This window comes from Buteo buteo, chromosome 23, assembly GCF_964188355.1.
Source record: "Buteo buteo chromosome 23, bButBut1.hap1.1, whole genome shotgun sequence".
Classification (NCBI taxonomy): domain Eukaryota; kingdom Metazoa; phylum Chordata; class Aves; order Accipitriformes; family Accipitridae; genus Buteo; species Buteo buteo.
The window spans coordinates 21,907,407-21,930,768 of NC_134193.1; the positions used below are offsets into that span (position 1 = coordinate 21,907,407).

General features: G+C 41.3%; 2 protein-coding genes across 10 annotated transcripts in view; one reads left to right on the plus strand and one right to left on the minus strand.

Moving 5' to 3' along the window:
- Nucleotides 1–10,177, minus strand: part of STRBP (spermatid perinuclear RNA binding protein) — a 65,223-nt gene extending 55,046 nt beyond the window's left edge. For 7 of the 9 annotated variants that reach the window (XR_012654047.1, XM_075054626.1, XM_075054627.1 and 4 more), the window contains exon 1: nt 9,978–10,177. The gene's annotated coding sequence lies outside the window, so the exon portion shown is untranslated. Of the gene's footprint in view, nt 1–8,664; nt 8,987–9,481; nt 9,573–9,977 lie in introns of those variants that run through there. The other 2 variants (XM_075054620.1, XM_075054621.1) reach the window with 2 other exon arrangements.
- Nucleotides 9,672–23,362, plus strand: part of CRB2 (crumbs cell polarity complex component 2) — a 76,616-nt gene continuing 62,925 nt past the window's right edge. Inside the window, exons 1-3 of the mRNA XM_075054613.1 lie at nt 9,672–9,962; nt 10,710–10,877; nt 22,985–23,048. The gene's annotated coding sequence lies outside the window, so the exon portion shown is untranslated. The remainder of the gene's footprint in view (nt 9,963–10,709; nt 10,878–22,984; nt 23,049–23,362) is intronic.

Genomic DNA, 23,362 nt, shown 5'->3' on the forward strand with positions numbered 1-23,362 from the left:
CTTTGTAAACTACTCTTACTATTGGTTTATTACATGAGGCCACATCCAGAAAAACAGATTTTTGGTCAAGTTCACTACTTATATAATGCTGATTCCCAGCTACCTGCTTTAAACAATATCCTTTATCTCACAGGCTAACAAAAGGAAAACGACTGAATTCCCCCAGAAGATAAAGCAGACTGTATGGAAATAGTCAAACTGCAAAAGACAATCTTATTTCTACACTAATGTTAGTAGAGAAGAAACATAAAGAGGAAAATATTTTGGTTTTATTTTTGTGCCTTTTATCATGATTGACTCAAATAGTACCATCGGTGATGGTTTTTTTTTCTAAAATGTGAAGTACTATGAAATCTAAAGTGGAAAAGTATCTTCTAAGTTGTTAAAGCATAAGCATGCAAAAAAGACTTCTGGATCAAATTTATTCCTTAGCAGGCTCATTTTGAAGGAATAGAGAGTACAGTTGCAGCCAACCATCTTCTAATACAAAGCAATATAAAAAAATTATTTATTTAGCAACTACGAACAGTGTCAGGTTTTACATAATTTGCTAAGACTGAAAATTCAACCAAATTTTTTAAATTGTCAAAAATACCCCAGTTACAGGAGGTTCTTTTTCGCCTCTAAGGTGGGAGTCATGATCCTTTTCTCTTACACAAATTTAGACAACTGTGTTCTCTCTTCAGCCTCCTGGCCATCTGTAGAGATGAGGAGGTGTGTACAGATGTGGGCTCAGAGCAGAACAAGCTACTTCTCTGAGCTCATATTTTTGGCAGTCACCAATTTCACCCTCACCCACCAGAACCAAAGAAGTTATCAGCTTTGTCTCTCCCCACCTTCCCAGTAGTTGCCTTTCTTCCTGGCTTTTCTAGAACACTTGTCACCACATTTACCAGAGTACATTTATTACTGGTTTTAAAATAACAGTTTTTGTAATAGAGGGAAACATTTCAGGTCTTTATAGGGGAACTTCAGACACAAAGAAATGAAATTGTGCAGTAAATCAGTGGCAGAACCTGAAAGGGGGACAAATGCTCCCCTAATCAATACTTCCAGTTTAGCCACCAGACCTTCTTCTCTGGATCACGATGTTGCTGTGTGTCTAGTATTGAAGAGTTTACTCATTGGGCTTTTTACCAGGTTCCAGTTTTAGAAGGAATGCTCACAATTATCCTGGGCTTGACTGTGATGCACACAATGTAACATCCCTGGTTACCATGCATAAGAAGCACTAAATTTCAAGCCCAGTGATACACTCTTTAAGGTCATCCAAATGGCATAGTTGATTACTTTAAAGAAACAAATTAAGTCTCTATATGATTAAAGACTTGGACAGCATGACCGGGTAACCAAAGAAGCCCTAATCTATTTATTAAGTCCAATTACCTAGACATCAAATCAAGAGATCATGAAGCATTAGGACATTGAATAGCTCCTTACCAAACAGTTTTAGCTCTCTGAAAATACGACAATCACTAAGAACCTATGACATGAAAAAGGCATTCTTCAAAGCAGAGGTGGAGAGAAATCAGTTCTTGGGCATTTAGGTTTTCCTATTATTCTGTTGAGCTAAACCAGCTATCAGAGTAAAGGGAAAGAGATTAGGATTGGAAGAGGAGTAGAAATCCAAACGTTCTAAGTCTCTGTACCATATGCATTTACAAAATAATTCCAGCAGATACCAGAGATTACATCTGATGTCTCATTTCTCTATCTAGCAATGTCAAAAGTCTTCGTGAGGCAAATGAGATGAGCCCAAGCTCATTCATTTTAGTTAAGAGTCTAGCCGCCAGCTCCAATAGGTTCTCAGGTAGGATTTCAGTCTAGTTTACTTAAGGGGGCGGGGGGAAATCTCCAGTTCTCGCTGCACTTACTGTTCAAGAAAGGAACTGCAGAAGCCAAGAACTGAGGCCATACACATTTTTCCTTCTCTTTGTTTCAGGGTGAGGAGTTACATAACTAACACTCATCTAAAGTACTGTTAATTAACAGAAGACACACCCCCCCCCCCCCCAGGCACACCTTTCAAGTCTCTATATAAAAAGGAAAAAAAAAAAATTAGCCAGTCAGGTTTCTAGAATCCACAGCCACAGTAAAGTACAATCCAACTGAAATTTCTCTTACTAATTGACTCTGAAGTCAGTCCAGGCTTGGCTCTGAGGGTAGCACAACTACCACAACGTATGATATTATGGGGCTAAATACTTCCCAGATTTTTATGGGTACCTTCCAATCCTCAATTTTCTCTACAAGCACTTTATAGTCTTCCATATAATCCTTTATGGATTCCTTGCAACCCCTTCCTTTCAACTATCTTACTTGGAGCTCCATGTTTCCTGCTTGTCCCATCATACCACAGCCCCCGGTTTTCCAGTGTCTGCGTGTATTCTCTGGTGCTTCACACCCTGAAGACACACGCTGTGCACCTACTGCTCCCCCTTCTATTCCAGAGTCTTTTCCATTAAAGCAAATATTAAAAAATTGTCACATTATACATACAGAAATCAAGCAAAGTAGATAAGGAAAGTAGAAAAGTACTAAGCGCATAGAGGGTCAGAGAGCAAACTACAGCACCCCATAACCAGAGAAAAAGAGCAAGTTTCCATAGGCAACAAGCTGTCCCTTCAGCACAGAAGGATCAACAAATAGGAATAAATGACTAATTTTGGTTCTTGCGTTCATACTGGCAAACTGAAGCCTTCAGAACATCACACAGCTTCCTCACAGCATAGCTGGAAAAACCAGCCATGCAGGTTGTGCTGACTGCTACCACTCCCCACCGGCTCAGAGCTGCAAAAGCACTGCAGCCACACTTAGGACCAGATAATTAACACCACATAAATAGCCGTTATTTAAATTCAACTCCAAAATTGATTAAATGTTAACACACGTTAGTCAGCACTTTCAGATCCACTGATAACATGTTATTTGTTTCTATGGTTAACAAAAACATCCACAACCCAATCCCATTCATCTTATCTACATAACCCCATCGGACCTTTTACATACATGCTACGTACTATAACAGAAACACACTACCAGCTTCACTCTTGACAGCTGACTCCCATAGGACAGAGAACTCAAATGCCTTTGGTTTTTTTTTTTGCTTTTTAATACAAACTGTAATTTGTTTTTTTAATGGACTGATTTGTACCATCTTAACTGCAGGTTTTCATCCAGTCTCCAGGTGATACGTTTAGTATAGCTATTCAATGTCTTGCTAAGGAGGCTGTAACAAGACCATGTAAGTTAAACTTCTTTATTCAGGTATATACTAGCTAGCAATTTTAAGACCATGACCATCACCTATTTCAACAATGGCAACTAAATTCAGCATGCAGTGTGCTGGTTTGTTTCCTTGCTGAGTTTTGCACGTTCTTTTTAAAGAGCAAGTATGAGGACATTCAAGAGAGATACCATTTTTATGGAAAGGGTTAAATAGGCTTTTAGTAACAATGCTTTGGCTGCTACACCATAACAAAAAACAAAGTCACCCAATGCCCTACAACTAGTAATGAAATTTTTAATGCCTCTTCCAAGATTAACCATGACACCACAATCCACTGTTACAGGACCCACCCCCTCTAAAATATAGAAAAAAAAAAGTATCAGTTTCACAATATCATTGGCACCAGGATAAACCATTTTGTGGCAAAACCTCACTGGAGGAAATCCGCAGCGTTGCATGCCCAAGATGACCCTGCTCCCAAGCCTCCTCAGCCTCTACAGTGACTGCCAAAGCTCATTTCTAGAAATATGCAACACTTGTTTCCAAACCAGCTTCAAAGAGCTTGTGTGTCTGGGCTTCACACACACACACACACCTGTAGTCTGTTTATGCTTTTCCAGGAAGGCAGGTACCGCCAGCTGAGAACTAGGATTAGGGGAAGATTTTGTTTAGGGTCATAATCAACTCAATCCAATAGCTTGGGAGAAACATTCCCACATGTAACGTTATACCTGTGTCTCAGAGAATACTAAAGACACTTTAGGGCCCAATACTTAAAACACTACGCTAACACTCAAATTTGCTGTATTACAAGTTGAACAAGAAATGTGTTTAGTGAAAGTGTCTCCCCTCCCAAGAATCAGATGAAACAGAAAAGTAAAGGCCTCTAAAATCAACTTGCCCTTTTCTGCTCCTACCATGGGGCAATTTCTAAGAGGCAACAGCAGTTCCTCACCATTTAGTTCATTTACTGTCAAGCTAAATGCTAAGTTCTGCTTCAATCATTGTTTCACTTCTTCAGCACTAGCTACATCAAACTTCAAGGTCTAAAATCTTAACCAATTCTGTTTTCTAGGATTTCTTCAAGTTCCATGACATCTCATGATTACCAACTAGTAAGAGTATTCTTCCCAACCAGATATTCAAACATTTAATTTTCCAACAGTCAATTTAAAGTAAATGCACAAAAAGAATAAGAAGCAGCAAAATTTAATTTACTGTGATAGCCAGACACACCCCAATTTTATTTTATTTTTAAGCATACAATTAAGAGTAATTTAATTCCCCTATGTAGACATTACATGAAAGAGAAACATTACTGTAAGAAGAGCTCAGTACTATTGGTACACAAACCTTACGACAGATAAATTAGAGCCTAGTAAAACAGCATATAATTTACATTTTGTTATGTCAATCACAAGTAGCATCTTGAGGCTCTTAAATAACATGCCAAACCACAACATAAGAGAACTAATTTAAATCAACCCATGTGGCAAGATCACTTAAGTTTCCACAGTCCAAGAGATCCCCTAAAATGAGTTAGCAACTGGATTTCATAAGATTATTCCTCTTCAACATCCATTTACACCTTTAATTTACCAGCATGTTACGAAAATATTTTACTACAAAGGAGTTATAAAGTTTTGCATAGTTATAGAAAAATCAATAAGTAAAACAAGTGCATGGGTTTTAATAATCCATGGCCTTTATTACTTGAGAAGCCAGTCGGCAGATGTCCAGGTGGCCCAGTAACACAGCGGTCCCACTCAGCTGCATGGAAAATCCACACATTGGATTAGTCTCAGAGTTCTTGGTTTTAGCCAGTGGAGAAGGAAGGACAGAGTAGCCCAGTACCATGCTTTACATACCTTTCAGTAACAGCAGAACAAATGACATACCCTGAATTTTTTCTTATGCTTCTCCTGTAACCAGCACCTTGTCTACATTCCAATACAGCATAGGAAATTAACAGAAAGGTCAGTATATGCGTTGCAAAGCAGAAATATGAATACAAGGCAACAGACCAACATGGAGGAGAGTCCAAGAATTCTCTCAGTCCTCTTCTCTTCCATGATAGTTAGAGTGAGGGGACCAGAAACACAAGGTAACTTAGCTACAAAATAAAGTTCAAAAATCCAAAGTGCAAGAAGTTTATGTTAACGCACTCATATCATTCATAAGAATTCCTATGCATGCTTTTTCTTAAAGGGACATGAATTAGGGTTTTCAAAAAAGTTAAATAGAAACACTACGCCTCTGTGAGTTGACATAGTGTGTGTGCCACTATCTATGTTTTCTGTCATCATTGCTCAGTGGAAGACTTGCACTTAAGAAAGAAAAACTACACAAGTGCCAAGAAATGCAGAAGTACAACTGAAAAAAAATTGTCTCTAATCTTGTAGCTTGTATTAATTATCGCTTTCAATGAAAAATATAAGCAAATATTTTCAGGTAGGGCAGTTTAGGCATCTGTTTCCTTACATATTAAGTACAAAGTTTCTATTTATCAAATCATGCTGCAAGTACAACAAACATACTCAAAACTATGATTTCTACAGAAATGTTTGAGACTTGCATTTTTCTGCTATTTAAATCTGTAACTATTTTTCATGGTGCTTTAAACAGGATTTTTCCTTTTGATTTCATCACTGCAGCATATGTAGCAGTAAAGCAATCTTTACTTGCCAATATTGCTCAGTTTATAGCAAATCCAGGACACTACATCAGCCAAGTGCTCCTCGTGCGCGTGTTGTTAGAACAGAAAAGTCCGCCCTCCCCCAACCTCAATACAAAGTACGTTACAGAAATCAAAATGCTATGCTAAAATCCTCTGTTGGCATGGCTAGGCTTACCATAAGTCCTAACTCACCAAGAGATGAAAGTTAGCCTAGTGAGGTGTAGATTGAACTTCTGCATTCTCACTCGCCTAGCATCTCCCTCAGATGACCAACACACTCCCAGGTACCTTCCTCTCAACTGCCCCAAGTACTCTCCCTCACCCAGCCCAGTCTATAGAAATACACAAACTGCCACTTTTTTACTGTTTCGTACTTACACTTAGATGTGTTGGCCACTTCTAGGTCTATGTATCTCACCACAACCAAGAACAAGACTCTGCAAACTTCTATGTTTTAACAGATACTTCAACAAGCATGCTCACAGTGGCTTTTTACACTCAAAAGCTTGTTAAGCAGCCAGGGCATTTCCCTCTCCCCTCTTTCCAGCCATGGATGTGCTCTTCAAAGAGCTCTATTTACATGCCAAGTTACAAAGTTCAGCTGCTTCCAAAGCAACGTGGAAAAAGTGCAGCTTTTACAGTGAGGTTTTTCATAACATGAAGCAGCTTCTTCGACTACTTTTTTTTATTATTTTTATTTCCAAACAGGATTTCACAGTTCAAAAAAAAAAAAAAATCTCAGTCCACCCACAGGCCTTTGAGGAACGTTAACTGAGGGGCTTCAAAAGAAGAGAGCTCTGCAACCTTAAGCATCATGTTACTGAATGAACATCCATGGAAAAAATTGCTTAGAAGTCAGAAACACGGGTCACCGAAATCTGCATATCCACCAGAATTTAAACTACTTCTCTAACATTTAGGCATGGCATGCCTTTTGCCATCTTCTGTTATATCTTTCCATTTGCTTACTCTTTCTTCTTGTGTGCTTCTGAACCTTTGGTATGAAATCAATCATGTCTGAAATTCCTTCTAGGACAAACCACAAAGCTGGATTTGGTCAGTTCTTCAGCAACATTCATACCAGTTATCACACGGGACTCCCCTCACCCCCCAACACACGAGTATTTCTAGATAGAATCTTTCTCCAGTTCCCCAAGAAATTAACTCCTAGATTTCTACCTTGCATTTAGCCTGTCAATCACTTGGAGCAAGAACTGGCACTTCATCAGCATCTTCTTTGTGGAGAGACGATAATATTGTCAATACTTCAATAATAATGATTGGTTTGGATGAACAGCCTATACAAATAAAACCCCTTTATAAAAATGGGAATAAGAAAGAACTAAAGATAAAGAAATAAGAAAGGACTAAAGATTCTACTAGAAATGCCAAAGCAGCACTAGACTTGCGCTGTCAACAACAAGATTCTGAGAAACAGAAAACTGAAAATATTAAAACCTTACTATTAGCAATCCTTACCCACTCTTTTCCCCACATCTCTCCCTTCATTCTACACCAAAGTGAAGCAGAGGAAAATGATTGGAAAGTTCCAGAGAGAAGAAAATGACACATGCCAAGAACTTCCAGAGGCAAGTCCAACTTCCTAAAAATGACCAGGAATTTAGTAGAAGCTACACAGCCAGCTGCAGTCTGCTGACATGGATTGCTTTGTCCTCTCTACACTGGCAGGAAATAACTACAACCCAGCTTTTACAAATTTTGGATGGCCCATCTAAGAGGTAGACTATTTAAATTCTTGGAAAACACTTTTGCTTTTCAGAAACTACAAGCAATGACCTTGTGCAAATAAAGGAACACAGCAATATAACCTCCATGGAGACACTGTCAGGCCTTCCTCCCTTCCCATTCCAAAACGTTTGTTTTTAAGGCCTCCCCTCCAAGTATAGACAGCACTGTTCCATCCTCCTTCCTTCCTTCCTGCAAACATTAGGCCCTCTCTGCCTCCACAGTTGCTTCCTTTGGGTCTCTCAAAAATGGTTACCATATCTTTAAAAATAAAACAAAATAAGACCAAGTTTTGCAAACAGTCCTTCATTCTTTCCAAGGATGTTAAATTATTTCTGCATGAATGAAGGAAATTATTTTAGTTTTCTGTCTTTACCCTAGAAGGCCAGGTTTCAATTGCACACTAGAACACACAACTATTTTAATTTAAGTTAAATAGCCCAGCTATTTTAATTTCATTTTTTGGAACTGGAGGTTTGACATACGTTATGATCCTGAAAACAATGCCCACTTAAGTCTTTCTTTACTTTGACCCCACTTAGAATTTCTAAGTTTTCAGACAAAGTATGATAAAACTTTTTAAAAATGTTAACAAACTATAGTACGCAGCTAAAGAAAAAAAAAAAAAAAAAGATTCAGACATATCCAGGACCCCCATTTTATAAATTTCTTGTACTGCTGTATTCTGTGCACGAACTATTTGGAATGCACGCTCTCTGGAGCAGGACATTTTCTTCTTACTTTCTGTAAATCACACGGCACCATTTTCAGAGCCATGTAAATAAATAATAAGACTTTTAGCTAGATAATGCATATTTCTATCTGGATTCAAAACTCAAGTTTTGCTCTATTGAGTAGCCTGCATATGACTCCGCGGTTATGTGTTTTTAAGTTCTCACTTCCAGAAAAATTAGTGGCTGGACGATTAACAAAATCCAGCGCAAAGCAAATCCAGAATAGAAAGAGAAAAAAGAAAGAAAGAAAACAAAAACAAAACCAAACCACCACGAACCAAAACTCCGCCGATATTCTCCTCGAAACCCAGGAAGCCGGTAAAGGTACCAGAGGGACGCGGGTCTCCCCAGGACGCCGCACAAACCGACGGGCTCCCGAGCACACCGCTGCTTCCGAACGCGGGTCAGAGGAGCGGGGCAGGGCGATGGGCTGCAGCCACCGAGCTAGAGCAAACTTTTGACGGTGAGCCATGGCTGCCGCGCAGAACGGCCTGCCGGAGGGGACCCGGCTCCTCGCACCTCCCCTCTCACGGCACCTGGCCGCAGCGCGGGCGGGCGATGGCGGGCTGTCAGGGACGGGACCACCACACACACACCGGGCAACTTTCCACCACCGCTCCCCGCGGCCGCGCAGCCAGACCTCCTGACCCGGCCGCAGCTCCCTCCCGCCCTCTCTCCCTCCCCTCCCGCAGGCACCTGCGCGCCCGCGGACAGGTACGCACCGCTCAACCGGCGCAAGGCCGGCCGGCCGCCTGCGCCCTCCGCCGCGCCGAGCCCCTCATCACCGCCCCCGCCCGCGGGCTGGCGGCCCCTCAGGGCGCGGAGACACCCCCCCCCACCACCACCACCAACGGCCGCCGCGCGCGCAGCAGCGCCCTCCGCCCCCCCCCCTTCTCCTCACACACCGCCTCCCCTCACACACCGCCTCCCATCCCCCCCAGCGCCGTGTCCTGCCCTTGCCTCCTGCCCGCAGTGCCCGGTGCAGTGGGAGGAGCGGTGCCCGGCGCCCGCCTCCCCTCAGGGGCGCGCAGGGAGGGTTGATCTACCGCCCCGACCCCTCCCCGCCGACCGAGCCCCGCCGCTCGCCCGCCTCACCCCGCTCGCCGCCGGCCCCGGCGCAGCCCCCCGGCCCCGTCCCGGCTCCGTGGCCCCGTCCAGCTCCTCCGGCTCCGCAGCGGCGAGCGGGGCTCCGGCACGTGACAGCGCCCGGCGCCCCCATAGGCTGGGGCTGCCGGGCAACGTGAGCCCGCCCCCTCCCTGCACCTGAGAGAGAGCCTTACGCCAACTGCGTAGGGGGATGCCGGGCCGCCGCGCCAATTCCGTAAGGGCGCGGAACCGGCCGTTTCCTCCCTCCTCGCGGCAGGCCGGCGCAGCCTTACGGAATTGACGTAGAGCTTCTCGGCTCGGCCCCTCCGGTTTCCTACCTGGGGCCGCTACTCCCTGCGTAAACTGCGTAATCCCGCCCGCCGCCCGGGGAGAGGGCTCTCTGCGGCTCAGAGAGGTCCTGCGGCTACGCGGGTTAGGAGCGGCCAAGCCCGCACCTAGGAACGTCGCTTACGCAAAGCCCCTCAAAGAGGTTAGTGTTCCTTACGAATTCTCCGTAACGTCGTCAACGCGGGCGCTGCACCTGAGAGGGCTCCCGTTGCGCAAATGCCGTAGGTGCTAGCGTGTCGGGCGCAGAGTGCGTAAGGGGCGCGGTAGGGTCCTCCCCATCCCTGACTGAGGGGCGGCCGGGCCTGGCGGCGCGGCGGGAGGCAGGTGTGTGTGTGGAGAGACGATCGTCCCTGCCCCGTCTCCGCTCAGGCCGGGGAGGAGCCGGAGCCGCCGCCGCCGCCCCCGCGCCGGGGCATCTCGGCGGAGACTGGGCGTGTGGTTTCACCGTCACCCGGCCCCGCTTGCCGCGGCCCAGGGCCGTGAGTGTAAATACTCGCCACGGGCAGAGCCGTCCCCGCCGGCCGAAGGGGCAGGGAGTTGCTGGGCTGGCGGGCGCTGACAGGGCCTGGCCGCTGGGCCTGTCATCCCTCCGGGCCAGAGGGAGGGATGGGGGAAGGTTGAGGGGAGGGGGCGAAGGCGGGGGCGAGGTGTGAGGGAGGGCCCTGGCACCCCTCGCCCAGGCAGTGCACGCCCTTGATGGGTTTCATATCCCGCCGCAAAATCTAAAGCAGTTTCCTAAAAGGAGCTGCAGAAGTAGCGCTTCCACGTGAGTAGTTGCTCTCCGTATGGAATCCTCAGTGGTTGTCTGAGGACATTAGAATCAAGGCAGTTTTGTGGTGTGTTCAGGCAGGTCGGGCTGCCTTCAATGATCTCCATCTTTCTCTTCTAGAAATCAAGACAAATGGGTTCAAGTTAGCTTTCAGTGATAATTCTTCCTAATCCCAGACATCTGACTGTTCTAGAGCAGATGGGCGCTATGATGAAGCTGAAGAGAGAGCTCCAAGTACTGTTGTTCATCAGACTCTTCAGAGAAGTGCTAGCATGCCAAAACCTTTAGGTACGAGGAGGGAGGGTTGAGTCTGGTGGGTTTTTTCTTCTTTGGATGTGCGTTCCGTAGAACTTTTACGGTTTTGCTTCAACGTTTAAATGGCCAATGCCTTCACATGAGTGCTTAAAAATTTCTGCCAGGTTTTCTAGGTTAAGTGCCTTTTCAAACCCAGCTTTCAACATATAAGTCCATGGCAATCATATTTAATACCACTTTTTACACTTTTCAAAACTAATTTTGTATAGGCTGTAAAGATGAAAGACAGTTGACTAGGGAGCTCTGTGCCAAAATAATCAGTACACAACATGCTGTGCTGAAGCGGCCTATGAGGGAACTTTGGCAAAAGGCAGTAGGATCAGGAGATTTGCAGTGCTGAAGTGAAACAGTAACTTTCATTCAAAAGAGTGATTTGCAGCATTAGAGTGGAAGTAGAAAACACGTGTGCATTAATAACATTACATGTAGTGAGAGGTCCAGCTTGTTCAAATTAAACTTACATTTTGTACACTTCTTTGCAAGCCTGTGGCTAAAGCATCACCCTAGTTCTGAACAGTCAGACATAGCTCTACTTTTGTGACAAACTTTTATCTCATGATGTTTTAAGGATTGAAAGGAAAAACAAATCTGAGGAATCTCAGTTAGTGCTTCTAAGTCTAGTAGAATCAAGAGGTTTCAAAGCAAAAAATAAGTTTAGCTAAATCTCTGGTATAGCCTTAAAATATTAGTGTAGGCCTTGAGAAGGGGCAAGAAGATAATAGCTAGAAAATCAAGGACTGGTCCAAGGACTTAACGTGAGAACATTTTTATTTGAAATTGATTATGGCGAATAGAGACACAATACAAATATAGCCCAGAGGAAGGCTGCCGGAGGAGATAGTTGAATGGGAAGGGGCAGCTCTGAAAATTAGTGGCTGTGCAGTGAAGCTGGAAATGTAGTAAGGAGAGAAGAATCTGCAAGAGATGGCATCTCAGATAGTGAAGCTTTTGCAGAGGCAAAAAAAAAAGATATTTTCAGCTGTGGTGTGAGTGAAATCGTGAATTTTTCTGTTGAGTTCTCCCTTGGGCTAATGATTTGCCAAGGGCAAAAACACAGAGGAAAGGGGATTGATGGATTAATTTAGAATACAGGGGATTGGAAGAGCTTTGGCGCTGCAGTACAAGGATATAAATTTAAGAAGGAAAAGAATATCTGAGGTTTGGAAAAAAAGTTAACATCTGTCTTTAGACTTCATGGAAGAAAATTGAATTTATATCTCTAAGTATACTCAATAAGAGATGGGGACTTGAATTGTGCCAAAGGCAACCTGGAATTAGAGCTACCTTGATGAAAGTTAAAGTAATTAACAATATTTATGTTCTTTCTTGGGACAAAATACTGGCATAGAAAGGTTATTTTATTTTTTTTTAAATATGTAACTATGATGGAAATAATAGGTGTGTTTCCTGCAGATCTTTTCATAGAAATATTTAAGATGTTGTCATGTATTCTTGAATGTTACCAGCATCCCCTAGACAACTGAGGGAATCACAAAGGCTGTAGAGTTGTAGAGACTTAAGTTAGGTGAAACACTGTACCTGAGGTCACACATTCCACAAGTAGCATAGTCTGGATTAGAATTCCAAGCCTTGTGTTCATTCCAGTAGGCTGTCCTCACAGTCGTAAGCAGAAGCAAATCTAAAGGGTGATATTATCTTTGAAAATATATATGTCGTTATATGTATATGTATACGTCGTTAGTATGTAACTTGGATTTTTTTATTATTTTTTTTTTTAAAAGAGGTTGACTATCTAAATGATTCTGGCAAATCTAAGCTTTCTAGGAAAAATGAGTGTGGAAAAGGGACTCGTAGTCAGCTTCTGAATACTGCATAGTTGCTTGTCCTGTCTCTTTTTATCTCCTGACTGGCCAGATTAGGTTAGGATGGTCTGATTTACATACTGTGTAGGTTTTCTGCTGTAATAGATGTATGTTAATGGAATAAAACCAATTGTATGAGAAAAGTATACAGATGTGAGATGTTAATGCAGAGAATGGTCATGGTGACTGAAGTCTTCTAAGGCTATTATTTCACTGATGTTTGCTGACACAAAAAATGTAGAATTAGTCTGTAAAAAAACCTCCTTTCCTGGACTGATTTTCCTGCTTGTAGATCTCCTACCTGATTATGCCGTATTCTGTAAATGTGATAAAGAAATTCTATTACCAGTATTAAAGAAAAAATAGAGGTAAGGCAGGAGCTAGTATATATGATCAGCATGTGAAACCAGTTTTCCTAGGGACCAAAAAACCCCAGAAAAACAGAGGGACCCTTTACAAAAAGTTGTTGATAGCTACCAGTTTTAAGCCTGGAGTGAACCAGGCACTGAAATCAGCAGTGAGGCAGACCCACAGAATGGTGTGCTTGGATGACCTAGCATCAGCTACAAATACTACATTAAGGACTAAATGGCTATTAGCTATAGTAAAGGGAAAAATCCTAAGTGAGCAAGGATGAAACGTAACCTACCAAATTTCGAGTGTTTGGTATTGTTTACAGACATATGGGAATGTTCGCATAGTGCCTGAGGGAAGAGGTATTTTTCTCTTTTTGTAACTCAGAAAAGAAATCTCTGTTTGAGACTTATCATTGTCCAGTGACCCAGTTCTTTACAGGTTTCAAATTCTGCCTTTAGACATGTACTAAAGTTAATGGGATTTGTGCAAAGATATCCAAGGGCAGACTTTGAATTGGAAAAAATAACTCTGTATGAGGCGCGTATTTTAAAAATCTTCATAGAAAAAGCTATCTTTTCATGTGAAATTAGTCTCATAAGCTTCACAAGAACTTAAAAATAACAAAAAATTGGAGAATTTGAAAAGCAACTTGCTTGACTTTACATCTTTTTAATCTATAAAAACAAATAATTGCATGTGCTTAACTTTAATTTCAGTGGGACTAATCACACATTTAATGTGGCTGTTTGCGTGCTTTGAAGTTTGGCGGTGTTTGAATGCTTTCCACACAGGAGGCTTGGATTTAGAAAGGTGATAAGCTAAGAAGATGACTTGCAAATGTGAACTGTTTTAAAGAAAATCTTGAATTTTGAAAAAGCAGCTCATCTTTAATAACAAGAGTGTGGTTGGAAACAATTCCATACAACACAAAACAGTGTCCAAAACCACTCTTCTGTCTTGCTGTATTTGCTTGTGTAGAGAGAAGTCATGAGAAAAGAAGGGAGGTAGAATGCCAAAGGATACAGAAAACAAAGTGGAAAAGCATGATGTCATCTGTCTTCTATAAAAAAAACCCAATGACATAAAGAGCAGAAGGTGAAAGTTAAAAGGTTATAGTATAATCAGCACAAAAATAGATGTTGAGCGGATTAAAACTGTATTCAGAAAGGGAAAACTTTTTTTTTTTTTAAATCCCCTATCTTTACAGGGTGACTGTGCAAGTATTAAAACCCAGAGTCAACAAAATTATTTCTGCAAATATGCATTAAAATCAAAGACTAAATATCTGAGTAGTCAATTGCTGGGAGTGGTCTGGGGGTGCGGGAAGGGAAATCAACAGTGAAAACTTGGCAGATTTTAATTGAATCTGTTTTTCTGCAGGATGTGGGCAGAAGATTCACAGTAGGGGAAAAGAAACATGAGATGATACCAGTACTAGAATAGTCTTTGCTAGGGTAGATAAGCATTGCTTGTGGTAGGTGTAACTGTGTGTGGGTATTGATCTTCTGAAAGCTAACCAAGCAACTCTCCTTACACTCTCCTTATGCTGGGACTCATGTGACTTAAGCCTGAGTTCTCACCACATGGTTAGGAGTGAGAGTACTGTTGAGTTTTACTTTAACATGGGCTCTAACATGTCTGTTTCCTAGTGAAGATCCTGCAAAAGTTGATTGACTGAGTTCTTGTTTGGTAGTTCTCAAATGCCATCTCGCTGTTCTTCAAGCATCCCACGTTCCTAGGTCTCAGAATTTACCTTGTTTTGTGTATACTTGATCCCAGCTTTTATTGTTTCGTTTCATTTCATTCTGCCTTCATTTTTGTTTGGCCTGCAGCTGCTAGATGGTTAAACTGTGGCATGATGTAGCAAAGAGTTTTATTCTGACAAATGCTTACAAGATCTGTATTCATTTAAAAAAAAAGTATATCTCAGGCATAAAAAGGAGAGAATCAAGCAGACTACTATCCAGTGTAGAGGGTACTTAAAAATCTAGAATCTGTGCTGCAAAACAAAAGATGGCATGCATAAAACTGGCAGTTCTTTGTGTTCCTAACTCATTACTAAGAGTTTTACAGAGTACTTGCTAATATCTGCTGCAATCTTGAATGATAGTTGTTTGACTTCAGACTGGAGCAAAGGAGATAAAATGGTACTGGAGGAAAATTAGACACTAAAAGAGGAGGAATCACACCATGAAATGTACCACAGTGCTCTTCAAGTCCCAGAGCAGGCTCTGTGGGGTAACATTTCAGAGATCTTCTTAGTGATAGGGATGAGGATCAGCTTGAAAAGCAAGCAAAACTGGAACAAAGTAAGTGGGAAATACTTTCAGGTTATGACTAATGCAATTATTAGAGAGGCTACTGCATGCACTGTGGTGGATTTAGCTTCAAATAAGAACAGAAGTTATGCCATGTGTGATTGATTGCAGGTTGGGTTACAATTTAGAAGTGCAATTAGTGAGTCATTTGCTACTTTAGATCAATTATTAAAAACAACAAAGGTCTAGGTTAAAAAAAAAAAAAAAGAGTACATATCTCAGTGTGTGCTGCAGTACTTGTTAATCTTCTGATTTCACATTTTTGTTTGATGTGTCTTGGCTTTGCTGAGTGTCATGGTACAGAATGTTCCTTAAACTAGAAAGTGAATTGCTGTACACTGTATTGGCATTCAGCATTACAGTCCCTTTGGTAAGACACTGTCATTGCATCCCTTACTTTGTTTGGCTAGAACCAGCCAAAGTGAAGTTGTGTATAGTGAACCTGCAAATCAGCAGCTTCCTGAACCATTTGTAAACAGAAGTGCTTTAATCTTATTTTTATAGGTGCTGTTTAGGGCACAGTGCAATGTAGCTAGCCTTGGCCATCTGAACATCTAAATTGTTTTGTAGACTGTGCTGTCTTAAGTCCACTAGTTGTATTCTCACCCCCATCTGGCAACTGCCGAATGTTATAATTAAAACTTTTCCACTAGTGGCCATGACAAAACTCATAGCAGTAAATAGTCGTCTTTAAAATGTGAGCGTGCGTGTGCAGACATGTTTTCTGCTGAGATTATTTCATCATGGTATGTGTCCCAGGAGTGTTTCCTGAGAAATTAAAACTTTGTAGTTAATTTAATGGTTTTTTCAAAGTACGGATTGCATTGCCCAGATGGGAAAGAGAATGAATTCTTTGAAAGAACTGCTGCCATATTGCTCATCACTGACGTAGGAGAGGGCACATAATCACTCCTGTCAGTGTGGAGGAAAAAAAAAGTGATTTCAATTCCTGTCTCAAAGTGTTTCTGCAGGTTGATGGAATCTAACAAACTTGTTGACGGTACGATGTCAGTCTCTACAGAAAAGGAAGTGAGACAAAGCGGTAGTTATTGACTTCACACCCTCTGATATCACTGATACAACAATTGTGGACCCTGGGGAAAAACAGAGAGAACAGACCATGGGAAGTGGCCAGGCTCAGAGGCTTTCTCAAAGTGGTACCTCCTGCTGCCACTTTGAGACACACAATACCAGGCTACACAGGAGCATTGATCTGACCCATTCCTTATGCAATAGGAAGGCCTGGAAACAAATAATGTTGCCAACCTTCAATGAGCATTTAATTAAACTTTCTCATAAAGGTGAGGCCCTAAATGATCATCTAAGTCTCCTGATCCTTAACATCTCTCCTGTGGGAAATGGGGTGTTGATATATAATCTGTCCTTTTAACCTTTTTCTTTTCTTGTGAATGGAAATGCTTTTACCTGTTGTGCCCATGGGAATATGGGGTGGCTGCAGCTAGTTACAGGGCATCTCTGCCTCTATGGTCTGTATAAGGAAAGATGGCAGAAAGAAGGTTCTACAGTCCTGTTGTAGCTGAGCATGTGGGGTTGGCAGTGTCTTACGCAGCAGGTTTCTCATTGCAATTTGATGGCATAAATTTCTGAAGATGGACCGTTGGTCTGCAGCTCTCCTCCCTAGAGAAGCCTGGACTGTATGAACAGACATCCAAAGTAGGACTGAGCTTCACAGAGGTGTCCAGAGTTTTCAGTCTTAATCCTTTATAATATACATTTGAGGTTTGATCCTGTGATTGCTTAACCCTCACAATGATTGTGGTTGATGTGGTTAGCCCTTACATATTACTGGGATTGTAGACATGATGAACCAATCTGGAATCAGCTGTTTTTTCCATTGTGTGGGCAGGACACGGTGCATGTTTATCTCATATCAATATGAGATGAGTATTTTCATATATATCAGTGGCAAGTAGATAAATATTTAGGGGAATATGTATGTCCTGTCTAGAAAAATGATGATACAGTTTTAAGGGTTATTGTTTTAGGGAAGAGTGTGATTGGACCAGATAAGGGAAGACAGGAGTTTAGTGCAGGTCCTTAGATATACTGAGTTGGTTTTTTCCTTTTCCTTTGAAGTTTAGGATTGAAAACCTGCCATCCTTCCAAAGTAGAAACAACTTGGGTGGCCTTTTTATCACTAATAGGCAGAGTAACTAGGCAGGACTGTGACTCCACTGAGAAGAGACTCTGTCATACAAGAGGTTTTCCAGGTCAAGATTAAAAGCAAAATATCTCTCATCACATGAGCCTTTGTACTGCACCCGTATTTTCTAAATGCATTTGGCTTATCTTTAATGTTTTTGCTGCTATCAAAAATAAACCCAGCTTCCATCTCTGCGGGTGTTGTATTTAACATCAACAGTGAATAGGCTTTTTCATTCCTAAATGCTAATTTTCTTTCTGTTTTCAATCTGTTTCTGGTACAAAAAGTTTTTGTTTTCAGTGTTTGGGGTTTTTTTTTCCTCTTTGTTTTTTTAACTGTGTATTTTCTCCTTCCTGTATCTGTTTTTTTCTGTGGCGATCCATCTTTTTTGATGGAAGCAATAGCTGAGTGTCTATCGATGACCCTGAAGCCTAGAGCTTGAATCAGAGTTTGTCTGAGTGCAGCTGGCAGTACAGTCATCATAATAATAACTTAAAAAAAGCTTTACCAAGATTAATTTTCATCAACAGAAAGTGGAGAACTCTTAGGAATAATAGTAATTGTTAGAAATAAATTGCTTTGAACTATGGTCAGAAATCAGGTCTAAAAATCTTGCTATAATGAGAATTTTGGTTATAATGAAGTAGTTTTATAACTTCACAAAAATATTGTGACCCTACAGCCAGAATTCAATGGCATTTGGAAAACATTCACAAGCTGTACCCTTGGGACAAAATACTGACCTTGTTGAAGCTGGTGCGAGTGTTTCCTGAATGTGTTGGTACCCAAACCCAGTATCGCAACATGGGATTAGAGCAGTTTAATTCTGATGTCTGTTCATCTCAAAGTAGTTGAAGTTCTAGAGCAAACAGATATGGTCCAGTACACTAAAACTGAGATCTGACAAATGGGTGTTGGCACATCCCTCTAACCAGAATCACGGTAGAAGGCTTACTCTTTGAAATCTGTTTTGTCTTTTCTGTGATAGTGTGCCATGCTCCTTGCACAGCATAAACTAGAGGTAACCTTTCAATATTTGAGCCGCTTTGCTCCATGTACCCAGCATGCTGCTGCTTAACTAACTAGTTTTGTCATATAAAGTGATAATGGGAAACAGATCTGCAACAGATACAGGTCACATGCCAGACATTAGGCATGTACCTCAATGTCGTGGTTTAACCCCAGCCAGCAACTAAGCACCACGCAGCTGCTCACTCACTCCACCCCCATCCAGTGGGATGGGGGAGAAAATCGGGAAAAGAAGTAAAACTCGTGGGTTGAGATAAGAATGGTTTAATAGAACAGAAAAGAAGAAACTAATAATGATAACACTAATAAAATGACAACAGTAGTAATAAAAGGATTGAAATGTACAAATGATGCGCAGGGCAATTGCTCACCACCCGCCGACCGACACCCAGCCAGTCCCCAAGCGGCGATTCCCTGCCCCCCCCTTCCCAGTTCCTAAACTAGATGGGACGTCCCATGGTATGGAATACACTGTTGGCCAATTTGGGTCAGGTGCCCTGCCTGGGCATGAGAAGCTGAAAAATCCTTGACTATAGTCTAAACACTACTGAGCAACAACTGAAAACATCAGTGTTATCAACATTCTTCACATACTGAACTCAAAACATAGCACTGTACCAGCTACTAGGAAGCCAGTTAACTCTATCCCAGCTGAAACCAGGACACCCAAAATTTCATAAACTTTGATATGCCAAGATGTTACCTAAATGTAGGCTGTTTAGTAGCTGGAGATTGCAGTAAGCTGTGACTAGCAAGTAAGTTGTGTGTGCTGCTGAAACACTGTGAAAGATTTGGATGTCTGTGTCATATGGGGTATGTAGAATGCAGTGCTGACTGTCAATTTTGAAGTATATCAGATTTCCCTTTTAAGGGAAAATTGAGCCCAGTCTGTAAAGATGGTTTGGTAGAATAGGTATTCTTGTGATGACCATACACCTGGAAAGAATCTCCCAGGGTTTACTTGCCCAAATGCAAGTCCAAAATGGTGTCAGATTAGGTCGGTAGTTTCAGAAGACTGTAATCAGCTATAATTTAGAGAGTCTTTCAACCAGCTGTGGTAAGGAAGGTAGCAAACTTTATAGCCATAATCCATTTTAAGGAAGCAGGAGCCTATACAGATGTGGAGGGTGGAGCCATTCTGTAGGGATCAGTAGGAGTCTAGAAATGAATGAATGAATGAATGAATGAGGTGTTTGAAAATTGAGAAGACTGATCTCCCTGCCAAGACTGAAGGAGCTGCAGGTAGGAGGCCTCCTTGAGGGGAGATGGTAAAGGATTTTAAAGTAAGGCAACAAGCAAGTAGTCTTCATAATGGGGTAAGGCAGGGACAGGTACCTACTCTGGGTATGACAGGATACTGTACTGCAGTAGGGTAGATGTGGCAACATAGATTAAACCTGAGACATTTGAACAGAAATGTACCTGTATTTTTGGAAGAGCGTATTTTACATAAGTTTTCTCACATTTAGCGTAACACATCTATGAGTGTAGAAATGTCTCATTACACAGAATGTTGTCTTTGCTTCATGCCTTAGTTTAGAAGGTTCCCTTCAAATTTTTGATCTAAGTTCGCTTGCATAAGGAGTGGGAGTTGAAGACAACTGATGTACCTTGTTTCTTTCTTTTTTTTTTTTTTTTTTTAATTAACCCGCCAAATAATTTTAATGCAGGTATGTAATGTTACCTTCTTTTGCTTTCTGTTATAGATGCTATTAAGCAGTTCTGCCTCTTACGCTTTGGTGTGCAGCCTTTCTGTCATTTAACTCAAATAAATGTAAAAATTCTATTAAATGCAGGTGTTCATGGAGCTATGACTTTTTATTTATCCCACTTGCTATTTGATGACCTAAATGATTTCAGCTCTTCTGATTACTTATTTAAGGACTATTGATCTCTCAGGTTGCTTCTGGGAGGCGTTACAGAACAGTGTATCACACAAATAGCATTATAGTTGCTTGCAAATTAAGGCAAGCAGACAGACTTGTAACATTGTAGTAACCAGGCAGGTGGCTTATTTTAGGCTAAGTTCTATGTGAAATATTTATGTACTGATTTAAATACTGAAGAGATGGAGTTCATGCAGTACTGAGAATACAGCTATATGTCAGTCAGCAGTTGCATCTTCTTAGTGGAAAGCCCCCCAGTTGTGTTCTAAAGACATTCAGCATTTAGGGCCCTTTGCTATGAACCACAGAGGTCTGAGTCACGGTTCTTGGCTTTCTATTCCTGGAGTGCTAGTGTAGTCACAGGAGAAAGATAACAAGAAGGCTGTGAAATTTAGTACATACAGAAGTGTTGTAGCATTGAGAATTAACATGTGATCATCATCATGCGTTATGTTTCCTGATAACCTTTTCAGGATAGCATTTAAAAAGCTCAAATTCAAAATTAAAAAGATCTAATATATATGGTTCTGTAGGGCTGATCTTTGGGACATGGAGCAGGAAAATTCCAAAGTATTCTGTCATCAGTCAGCTTTTGCAGATAGTGCTACATGACCCCATCAAGTCTCTAATAAGGTGTTGTGAAACAATTTTACTGAGTGTTGGGATGTTCCTGCTGACTTGCAAATAGGTCCTCTTTCTTTGACAAGAGAAAAGGGGCTGATTTGTTTCTGAACGCCATGTGGGCCACTGGAAATAGGGACTGAAATACATAAATAAGTGCTCCTGATGTCTCTTGGGGGGAGACTTTGCTCTGAAGTTCTGTTTACATCGCTTGATCTAATAGACAAGTTAAGTTAGAACTTACAAGTTTGATAGTTTTATTATTGAAGTCACTGCTCTGTGGTCCAGGTAGTCTGTACTGCAGGGTGTGAAATGGAGATCAGTAGCTCATAATTTAGTCTGGTTCTGGGGGCGATGAGATCTCATTGCATGGGATAAACAATTTCAGTAGTCTTCCGAAATATCAGCTACCATTTTCCCTATCTCCCAACACTTGTAAAAGTCTCTTTACTTTTATGTTTTGTGTCACCTCTTACTTTGGCATAGAAGCACAAGCCAGATGAATTAGGTAGCAGTAGCTTTTGGTAGATGTAGAGATGGCACCTAACTCTTGGAATTCCAAATTCTCTGTTAGTCTTTTGTGTGAAGGCGAAAGTGGAGATGGCAATGTGTGCAAGTGGATTGGAAAGAGTTGCGTGTCACTGGGGACAGCAGAGGGTACGCATTGCTGCTTCTCTGGAGGTATCAGGAAGGCAGGACGCTATCCTCTCTGGTAACTTGTGTGGTAGTTCAGATATGCAACTGGAAGTTAAGGTACTGGGGCTATTATCTTTCTCCGTCACTGTAGTTTGGTGTGTAACACAAGTAAAATCTCCAAATTCTTTTGTGTTTTGGTTCATCCTGTCTGTCAAATGGGGAATAGTGGTGATGTACTGAGGGTTTATGGAGCTTGCTTAAAAATGCTTGCTGTAACTCTTTGGGTAACATATTCCAAACCAGTCCATATCATAGAGAAGAACAATGATCTGTCTAGTTTCAGGACTTGAGTACTGCTGGTGCAAACTACTTTCTATCTTTTTTTTTTTTCTTTTTCTTTTCTTTTTTTTTTTTTTCTTTCTTTTCCCTTTAAGGAATTCTACCCTCTGTACTGCATTTCCCTTTCTAGGAAAAGCAACATGCTTTTCTAAGGTATGTTGAAGATGGTAGGTGTTTCGATCATGCTTAAATATTACTGATGATGTTTCTCTTCCTTTGCTAATAAAAGTCAGGAAACTTTTTCTGAGATTCAGAAAAGGTTTCTTTTAATTTATTTTGCATAATCTCAATTAACCTTTACAGGCAAACTTTTCCCAACTTTGATTAGTGATTAAATGGGGGGATATGTGAAGAATATGCAATATTTTTAAAAGACACTTTCCTATGGAGCACATCAGTAGGAAGAGTACTAACAAATGTTCATAATTTATATGTTTGAAGCCAGCATGGTGTATTTGTTGTAGATATCATTTAGTGCAATAAGGTTTCATTATGTGCAAAATTTAAAGTGTTTTTAAATTATTGGAAAATTTTAAATGTGGAAGTCAAAGGAAAAAGGAGGTTTTCCTGTTTCCTTTCAGTTCTGCTGCATTGTGCATCTTGCAGTTAGTAACCAACCTGCGTATCAGCGCTCCCACTGGATAACAATCTTCCAGGCTTATGCCACTTGTACCCTGAAGCATAGCTGCACTTCCCAAGGGACAGGCAGAATGCTTCTCTTTTCTGTACTCACTAATTGATCTCTGGCTTGGTCACTTCCAGCAAGGTCACAGAATTGGCAGCTACAAAACCAGTGTTCTGTGGAAAATTTAAAGGGGAAGAGCAGAAGTACCTAGCATGGGATGTTTTATTTTTTTTAAATTAATAAATATTTTTATTTGTCGGATCTTCTATTTTGTTTCTGCAGAAGTCTGAAACTTGGAAAGGACTGATACCAGAAGTTTGTCCACCGTGACCTGTTCTTTCAGTTTGTGAGTTATGCCCTGTCCTGAAAATTGTTCTGTTTTCTCTTTGTAATTCTACTTCTGTCTGTATTATAACAGGGCATCAGCATTTTAATTATAGTTCAGATCCTGTAAAGGCAAAATGGTTTCTAAGCAAGTATAGTGTGATCTTCTCAAATTTCTTTCTTTGCAGAAGACTTGTCATGCTGGCCTTGAAAGGCATCCATGTGTGTTTTTTGCAAATGGGCTTGAAATCATATATGCTGCTTTCTCAGAACTGGCGCTCTGATTAATTCAGGCGCTTGATTATTTGAAAGGTGATGGAAATTTTGGATTAAAAA